The sequence below is a fragment of the Bactrocera dorsalis genome, chromosome 5 (assembly GCF_023373825.1).
Source record: "Bactrocera dorsalis isolate Fly_Bdor chromosome 5, ASM2337382v1, whole genome shotgun sequence".
NCBI lineage: Eukaryota > Metazoa > Arthropoda > Insecta > Diptera > Tephritidae > Bactrocera > Bactrocera dorsalis.
The window spans coordinates 67,946,009-67,955,416 of record NC_064307.1 but is presented as its reverse complement, the minus strand read 5'-3'; the positions used below and the strand labels follow the sequence as shown (position 1 = coordinate 67,955,416).

The 9,408-nt window shown below is 34.3% G+C and overlaps 2 long non-coding RNA genes across 2 annotated transcripts in view; one reads left to right on the top strand and one right to left on the bottom strand.

Moving 5' to 3' along the window:
* Nucleotides 1–2,207: 2,207 nt before the first annotated feature.
* The window catches only part of LOC109579642 (uncharacterized), a 295,349-nt gene continuing 288,148 nt past the window's right edge, over nt 2,208–9,408 (bottom strand). Inside the window, exon 4 of the long non-coding RNA XR_007422819.1 lies at nt 2,208–3,289. This is a non-coding gene — a long non-coding RNA (uncharacterized LOC109579642). The remainder of the gene's footprint in view (nt 3,290–9,408) is intronic.
* LOC105227825 (uncharacterized) overlaps nt 4,513–9,408 on the top strand; it is a 35,628-nt gene continuing 30,732 nt past the window's right edge. Inside the window, exon 1 of the long non-coding RNA XR_007422818.1 lies at nt 4,513–4,944. This is a non-coding gene — a long non-coding RNA (uncharacterized LOC105227825). The remainder of the gene's footprint in view (nt 4,945–9,408) is intronic.

Below are 9,408 nucleotides of genomic sequence, written 5' to 3'. Positions count from 1 at the left end.
TCATGGCTTTGTAAAATACTACGAGGAGAGGTATCCAAGAACCACTATCGATAGAATGGGAGCGGGTTACATTTTTTTTCTGCTTTTGGTTTATGTAAAACCTAATCTGTGATTTCCGGGAAACAAATTGACGAAATGAGGCACTTGTATTACCAAACTCACTGTGATTTCGTTTTAAAATATAATATTTAAATATTTCGCACATCAAACTGTCAGATATTTAAAACATTTAAAAGTAATACCACAGTGAAAATATCATGCAAACCGCTTTGTACAGTTAAGACCATTTAAGTACACACGCTCTAGCGGCGCTTTACGTTACACCGTGCCGACAGCGTATAAAAGAAATATAAACATTTTCTACGCACCACTTTTTCGCTGCAAAAACTCGCACACAAAATTGCAAAATGTGTGAAAAATGCTGCATTTTACGAGCGATTTTTTATGATCTTCCTGCCGTCTTTTTTGCATTACAATGCCATGTTGCATGCACTGATAGTGTGACGGTGCGTTTATGGCCAGACAATTGTGAAAAAATTAATCATTGCAAGCGGCAATAAAAATAAATGCAACGACCAGCCAGTGAAAACACAGTGCAGTGCAGCGACATTTTCTCACCATAAGCGACAATGGTGGCAGACGACGAGCGGATGGACGAGGCTTAATGTGCATAACTCGGCTGCTTTTTTGTTTGACTGTGCGCATTTTGACACAACTGCGACACATTAAGCTATGCCATTGCCATTCAACTGACAGCTGTCAATTTCAATGCGCACACCTACACTAACAAAAAGAAAAAATTGGAAGTTTTTTTTTTTGGAAAAGCAAAGAAAATCTGCTTAAAGCTGTAAGCGTTGAGAGATTCCTTGTTGAACTGTTGAGTTTTAGTGAGGCTAATAAAATTTACGAATTTCTGCCCAAAATTTATTTTTTTTTAATAAATATAAAGAATTGATATCGATATATTCGATAGCTGTCATACAAACTGAAATATAAGAATCAAGTTTTTGTATGGAAAACTTTTTTATTTGCCATGATATCGGCACAAAGTTTAGGGTGTATTATTCTATCATGTAAGGCTACAATATCTGAAGAATTTGTTCAGATCGGCCAATTATAGCATATAGCTGTCATACAAACTGACTGGTCAAACTCAAGTCCTTCTATAGAAAGATTTTTTGTTTCACAAGATATCTTCACGAAATTCACCACAGATTATTAGACAAATAATTACTACAACCTCCGAAGAAATTGTTTAAATCGGCAGACTATAGCATATAGTTTTCATACAAACTGACCGCTCAAACTCAAGTCCTTGTATGGAAAACTTTTTTGTTTGACTAAGTAACGGTAAAAGATTTGACCTAGATTATTACTAAAGGCATCGGTACAATCTCCCCAAGAATTGTTCAGATCGGTCAACTATAACATATAGCTGCCATACAAACTAAGTGACTGAATCAAAATAAATGACATTTTTATACCTTTTATGCTACAAAAACTGCACCTGAGAAAGGTATTATAGCAACCGAGGTAGGAATTTGTTCTATATAGTTGCACTTCCTTAGCTGCTAACCGAAATTACTTCTTGAAAAATATCTAACAATTTTGACAATTGATTTTGAAAATCCTAGATAGTTGTGTGTATATAATTACACTATTATTCAATAATTTTTATATCTTTTTCAGGTTGGATTCCTAGCAGAAATTGAAAATAGAAATGCTCCCTGATGGACTTTAGCTACGCGTTGGAGCTAAATCTACAACTGACAAATTATCTTTATGTAAGGTGAGTTTCTTAAAGTTCTAAAACACTTACTTTATTACGTAGCTATAAATCTAAGGCTAGACATAACGTGGATTAAGAAAAAAACCATTCGAAATTATATTTTCACCATATAATATTGTTGTAGATGAAATTTCAAATCACCGTCGATTTTTGCACACATACATATGTATATAGTCACCTAAAATGCAAAATAACGTATCATCGAAAAAATCGAAATTGAGTTTTTATTGCTTACGATTCACTACATCATGTTACAAATATGTAGCATAAAATTTCCGCTTCCGCTGTTAGTTATAACCAATATATAACCGATATATAACCATTTTATAACCAATACATAACCATTTTATAACCAATATATAACTATTCTATAACCAAATCACAAAATTTGTTCTAATATGAGTAGTTTGTGCTTCACTTGTAACCTTATGAAAAGTCATGTTACGTTATTTTGCATTTTAGGTGACGATCTACATATTTTACTTGCCATATTTAATCTACTTTTTGTACAACAAAATACTTAACCTAAAAGACCTTTGTAAAGACATACATATGTATGTACCTCCAAATTCAGTGTAAATGAATTGTCAACGATTTTTTTGCAAAATGTACAATGCTTTATTGTGCCAACAACAGCTTTATTAAACCTTTTAGGACATTTTTTGCCAATCTTCAAACCTCCCTTACTTACATTCCTCTCGACAATGGTTACTTTTTCGTACACAAAAAAATTAAAGCGAAGAATGAAAAATCCGCCAAATCTACAGCCACACATTCTGCTCATATTTCATTTTTCATACGAATTGTCTTCGCGCTGCTGTGTCAACCTCAACCTGCTTCATTTTTCATCTATATAAGCAACATCTATCTAGAATACTTTCAATTTCCATTTTTCATACTTTTTCTTTTGTATGTGTCTTGCATGCAGTTACCAGCTTTTGTATGCTCACACACACATACACACGTGTTTAACTGTCTAGCGTTTCGCTTAGCAACAACCCTTTTCATTTGTAGCCGCACGTCGCATTCAAGGTGGTTTTGCTTTTACTCGCCGGTTTAAGCCATGCGACTCATCCATCAAAGCGTCGCTACAAATAACAAATTGCAACTCTTTTCATTTTCATTTCCATTTTTATGTGTGTTATTATTATTGCTCTGCTTCATCCAAAATAGCGCACACCTTTGTCAATGCTGCTGTGGAATGCTCTGCCGCTGCCACTGCTTCGGTCTCCGCCTTTATTTGTTTGCCTTTGCCGCATTCAATCATCTTCAGCCGAACTCAGTCCACATCCTTCTTGTCAGTCGTGTTTACAATTTGGGCCTTCCCTGTTTGGCTGCGTGTGTGTAGGCCTTTGTGTTGAAGCCATCTATCTATCGCATCGCTTCGTATCGGCCATCTGTGCATCCAATTATGGCGAATTTCTTCATTACTCGCTCGGTCTGTCCTTTGGCCTTTTGAGAAATTGCTCACAATTTGCTTTCGAATTCTTCATTAGTTGCCTGTGGGATATAAAAAAAAACAACATTCAATCAGTCTTTTGGGCACAAACTTTTAGTGTTTCTCCCTTTTTATAAGCGAAGTTTATTTTACTACTTTTTAATTAGAACTCTAATTGTAGCGTGAGTGTGGAATTCACTTTTTTGTGTGAAGACTCGATTTGTTTGATTGAGCTGTCATAAAAGTGTTGCCTTTCTCATTGAAAAATATGTGTATGTGAATGTATAATAGTATTTTTTGTTCTTCATGGATCCTATATGGACTATAAGTATTAGTGCGAATACCAGGATTTCATGTCTGGGACTATGTCTATTACTTGTTAGATTGGAGGTTACACTATAGCGTATACACAAAAGTCGTTGAAACTGATATACAATATTTCTATCCAAGAATTAATTATCTGACATATTTTCAAGAATCTAGAAAAATAGTAATATATTTTTCTGAAAATCCCTACCTTAATTTCTTTGAGTTCGTGAATCAGTACATACATATGTATGTAAGTACATAAGTAAGACTCATTATGATATGTATGCATGTATGTGTGTACTTCTCTCCGACTTTATAAAATAATTTAATTCATTTTTTTTCATATAATGATATTTTACTGCGACGAAGGCCTAAACAGCCAGTTTCCCTTTGCTTTTTTAGTATGTCCGTAAATTTATTTACAGGTCTTATTAAAATAAATAAATATTAAATAAAATAATTCAGATAATACCAAAATGTTTACAACTCTTGCAGTCCTTATACATACATACATACATATGCGCCAAATTGTCAAATAAACTTGACACCTCACTCTTACTTCTCTACATTTTTGATCTCTTAACACTTCTTCCCAGACTTTGGAATGACTTCGCCCTCTCAACTAAACTTCCAGCATCTTTATGTTTACATATGTACATAAATAAGTAAATTTTCGCTTTCACTGCTCCCTTCATTAGTAATGCGCTCTTACTTCGAATTGTAACACCTGCATATCAATGCTGCGCAAAGTGCTCGCATACACACGCATTAATACGTTCCTATGCATATGCGTGAAATAAGCCGTGTGCTCAGCAGGCGAATTAGCTGCGTGCTCATCATTCGCGAATTAGAAATGAGTGATGCTCTGATTGTTTGCATTGTTGTTGCAAATTCTTTAATGTTCGAAGTTGACCTTCAAAATATTATGCATGCAATAATAGCTGATCAATACTCCTGAGAGAATTTAGAAGAGTTTCGCATTTGCTAGAAGAGTGGGAAGCGAAAATAAGGAGAAGTCAGCTGAATTATTCCAGGAATGCAATGTAACAGTAAAAATATTATATTTAGTGAAAATGAGAGTGGACACTGGTAATTTTTGACTGATGTGCGAATATTTGTTAAAATTTGGTGAAAAGTCTTTGTTTAAAGTGTTTAATTGTGTTTTTATTTGGTCTAAAGTTGAAATCGTTAATAAATGCAAAGAAATAGTGTCGTGAAAGTCGTATTGCGTTAAAATCTTCGAAAGTATGAGTTTTTCTGCAAATTCCTTAAGTGCGTTGTCGGGTTTGTTCGTGGGTGTATATAAGCGTGTATGTAAGAATGTGGAAGCTTCAGGATTTTCGCGTTTGGCTTACGTGTTCTAAAAAATAGCGAGTGGTGCAACATAACCAAGGCGAGTTTAAAAAGGGTGAGTTTATTTATCATAAATTTTTGTCTATATGTACATATGTACATGAGAACGAGTCGATTTATTTTTACTAAAAAATCGCATATGTATGGAAATTTTCCACAAGAAATTTTCTTCTTCTAAGCAACTTCCTCTAAGAGACTATGAATGTAAAACCGGATTCGAGTTCGCCAGTTTTTGAGATATCCGAATTAAATTTAATGCTTTTTATATTCTTGCAACTTGTGTCTGCAGTGTATAATAATATAGGGTTACATATACTTACATATATGTATAAATGGTAATATAGAGTTACATAACTAATATGTATAAATGATCAGAATGGCATGACGATATATATGATATATATTTAAAAAATTAATTTTATTTGAGTTTTTTCATTAATTTATTTTTTACTTTATTTGTATTTTTTGTAAATTTTTTTTATTAAATGCTTTTGTTTATCCGCCATCGGTTTATTCTTTCACATAGCTACCATACAAACTGAACGATCAATATTGAGTCCTTGTAGGGAAAACTTTTTTACTTCTTGAGATATCTTCACGAAATTTTGTACAAATTATTTTCTAAAGCAACGCTACAATATCTGAAAAAATTCTCGAAATCGGATCATTCTCTCATATAGCTGCCATATAAACTGGACGATCAAAATCAAGTTCTTGTAAATATTTTTTTTTTTATTTGACCAGCTATCATCACAAAATTTTGCAAAATCTATTCTTCAAAGCATCGCGACAATATTTCAAGAAAATTTTCAGATCGGACATCTATATCATATAGTACGAAATCTGTCGTGGCTTAGTATTTTCCGAAGCAACTCTTTAATGCCTAAGCGATTTTTCAGCTAAGTTTCTAAAATAACCTACTCATTCTAACATTCTTGATTTATACATATTTCATCTAAAAATAGTCATAAAAATATTTAAAAATATATTAAAATATACATATGTTCGTTCACAAATTTATTCAGCAATATTACTGTTCTTTTCAAATTTAAATTTATGTAATCACATAAAGCATTGAAAAGACTTACACAAATACATACGAAAAATGAGGTATTTTCAGCAGTGAAATTTTTTCCACAGTTTAATTTCCATAATTAGCCAAATACCATTCAAACTCGGCAACGCACGATTCGCTTGTACAGTCCGGGGTTACAAGAACCGTAGCATCAACATCAACTTGTGGTTATACTAATTAGTTTCACTGACAACATTTTAACTTTTTCATTTCTGACAGTTGTTAAAATTTTTCTACATTAATTTGCGAGCAATTTTTTTGCGCTTTTTCGGTTTTTGCTTATTAAAGTTTGTCTTTTCATTAACTGACAGCCGCATTTTAAATTTCGCAATTACCAAAAACTCACATGACAACACACGTATACACACATAAGTACGTCGGAGCAGACGCACCCATATGCAAATTTCTATTAAAAACTAATTTGCGCAAATTTACAGTTTCTGCTTCATCGTGTAATGTACTCGCTCGCATGAGCGGGGAAAACTCGCAAAGTAATAAAACACGAATTGGTTGAATGGCGGATGGATGAAGGATTCAGCGACAGCCAAAAAAAAAATCATAAAAAAGTTATTTCAAGTGGTTTGGGTTGCATTAATTTTATGCAAAAATAAAGTGCATATAAAATTTTCAAAATTAAAAGAAAGAAATGTGGCAGTGAGTTGTGGCTGGCAGCTAAAATTAACTGTACATAAAAAAGTTACGCTATGAAGTTGCGAAATGAACCCTTGTAGGCATAACATACACACTTACATATTAAAAATATATTAAATATGAATATTAAACTATAAAAAATACACACAAACCAGTTCATTTGAGGGGTTATGCGTTGTAATCGACATCTATCTAACACACCGTAATATATGTAGATATGTGTAACATACGACTTCAAAATTAATTTCGTGGGTGCCTTTGTGTTGTATAGTGATTTTCAATAAGAGCACTAATCCTGTGAAAGTGCATTCGATGCCATTATGCATGGATCTCGATTTCTCTAGCTTGATAGCCATGGGTACGCTTACAGTAGTCCAGACGCTGAACCCAATTTTCGACGGTTGTCAAGTATAAATGTTCCAAAACATGTCTCATCGGAAATGGTCTGACGGCGTCAAATCGCACGACCGAGGTGGCCAATTGACTGGGCCATTTCGTGAGATAACACTTTCATCAAACTTGATTTTCAATAAATCGAATTGAAAAATTTCTTTCATAATTTTCTACGAAGTTTCAGTAGCTTGAATCCTGCAGCATATATCTTGTTGTAGTGTACTTCTACCTTCTATAATAACTCAAGACAAAAATTTATTCCCTTTACTTAACATTCTATATTCCGTATTGTTGCAGTTTCATGCCTCTAAAGTTATACACACTATAGCCATTATGTGCGCTTCGCAGCAGTTAACCATATTCCATTAATTATTCGTCCAACATGCATAGAAAATCTCGACCCTTACATGTCTGAACAAGAAATTCCCAGTGCGCTCAGCTTCTTACTTCTTTCGTTTTTTTCGCTTTTGTGTTTAAATACAAGAGAAGTAAAAACAAAAAATCAATCATTGCTGGGCTGTCAAGAGTCTATGTGGGCATTATGTTCAGAGATTGGTGTGAAATTGCAAAGAACCTCAACAGGGTTGCAGCTAACAATATTGATGGCAAACAAAAATGTCACACTGACAATGTGGGATAATTGAGAAGCGTTAAGTAAGCAAAAAATGCAGTAATTGTCTGCTGATTACGTTGCAAAGAAACTGAGTAACAATTGGAATTGAATAAGGTAACCTGTCAGTTAGTTAGAGGTGCTTCGCAGCATATCACTTAAATGCTCATTTTGAAAATATATATGTTTATGTTAGTCTCACAAATTTTCTTTAAGAGCTTATCAAAGGCAGCCGGAGCATCTAAAGGGTGATTTTTTAAGAGCTTGATAACTTTTAAAAAAAAAAAACGCATAAAATTTGCAAAATCTCATCGGTTCTTTATTTGAAACGTTAGATTGGTTCATGACATTTACTTTTTGAAGATAATTTCATTTAAATGTTGACCGCGGCTGCGTCTTAGGTGGTCCATTCGGAAAGTCCAATTTTGGGCAACTTTTTCGAGCATTTCGGCCGGAATAGCCCGAATTTCTTCGGAAATGTTGTCTTCCAAAGCTGGAATAGTTGCTGGCTTATTTCTGTAGACTTTAGACTTGACGTAGCCCCACAAAAAATAGTCTAAAGGCGTTAAATCGCATGATCTTGGTGGCCAACTTACGGGTCCATTTCTTGAGATGAATTGTTGTCCGAAGTTTTCCCTCAAAATGGCCATAGAATCGCGAGCTGTGTGGCATGTAGCGCCATCTTGTTGAAACCACATGTCAACCAAGTTCAGTAATTCCATATTTGGCAACAAAAAGTTTGTTAGCATCGAACGATAGCGATCGCCATTCACCGTAACGTTGCGTCAAACAGCATCTTTGAAAAAATACGGTCCAATGATTCCACCAGCGTACAAACCACACCAAACAGTGCATTTTTCGGGATGCATGGGCAGTTCTTGAACGGCTTCTGGTTGCTCTTCACCCCAAATGCGGCAATTTTGCTTATTTACGTAGCCATTCAACCAGAAATGAGCCTCATCGCTGAACAAAATTTGTCGATAAACACATTTCGAACCGAACACTGATTTTGGTCATAAAATGCAATGAGTTGCTAGCGGTGCTCGTTAGTATGTCTATTCATGATGTACTGTCAAAGCATACTGAGCATCTTTCTCTTTGAAAACTTGTCTGAAATCCCACGTGATCTGTCAAATACTAATGCATGAAAATCCTATACTCAAAAAAATCACCCGTTATAAAAAGTATAGAAGTTGATTTATCATGGCAGAATTCATTACCGTTCTAGTCGAGCTTTCACACCTGCGAAAGTTTTCTGCCTACTGAGCTTTCACATAGCATTCATTGCATATAGCATCCATAGGAGCCATAAATGGCACCCTTTTTACCATTTTAGTCGAGCTTTAACACCTACGAAAATTTTCTGATATTTCCCTGCGTATTGTTCAGAATAGAACAATACAAAGCTTATCTTCCCCTCAAGAAATTTGGTGAAAGCTTTCTACATATGTACGCTCTTTTCAGCTTTCGCGCTAACTCAATCTTAATACATATTCGCTTACTTACTCAACCCCGAATATCTGGGCACATTAAATTATTTAGACATCTGACGTTTAAGCAAAACACGAAAACTTTTACTTAGAAAATAAGAATCAATGAATGAGCATGAAAAAAATTCTGGGGAATGTTTTAGTTTACCTTTTTTGTTACATAAACACTTGAAGGTCTTTCACATAATATTTTAAGAAAAAAGAAGCTGCTGTTCGCCTCTGCTGTCTCATTCGTTGGGTTAACCACGTAAAATCATTCAAAACTCATTTGCAAGAAAGCTCAGCCTAAATGCCAGATAC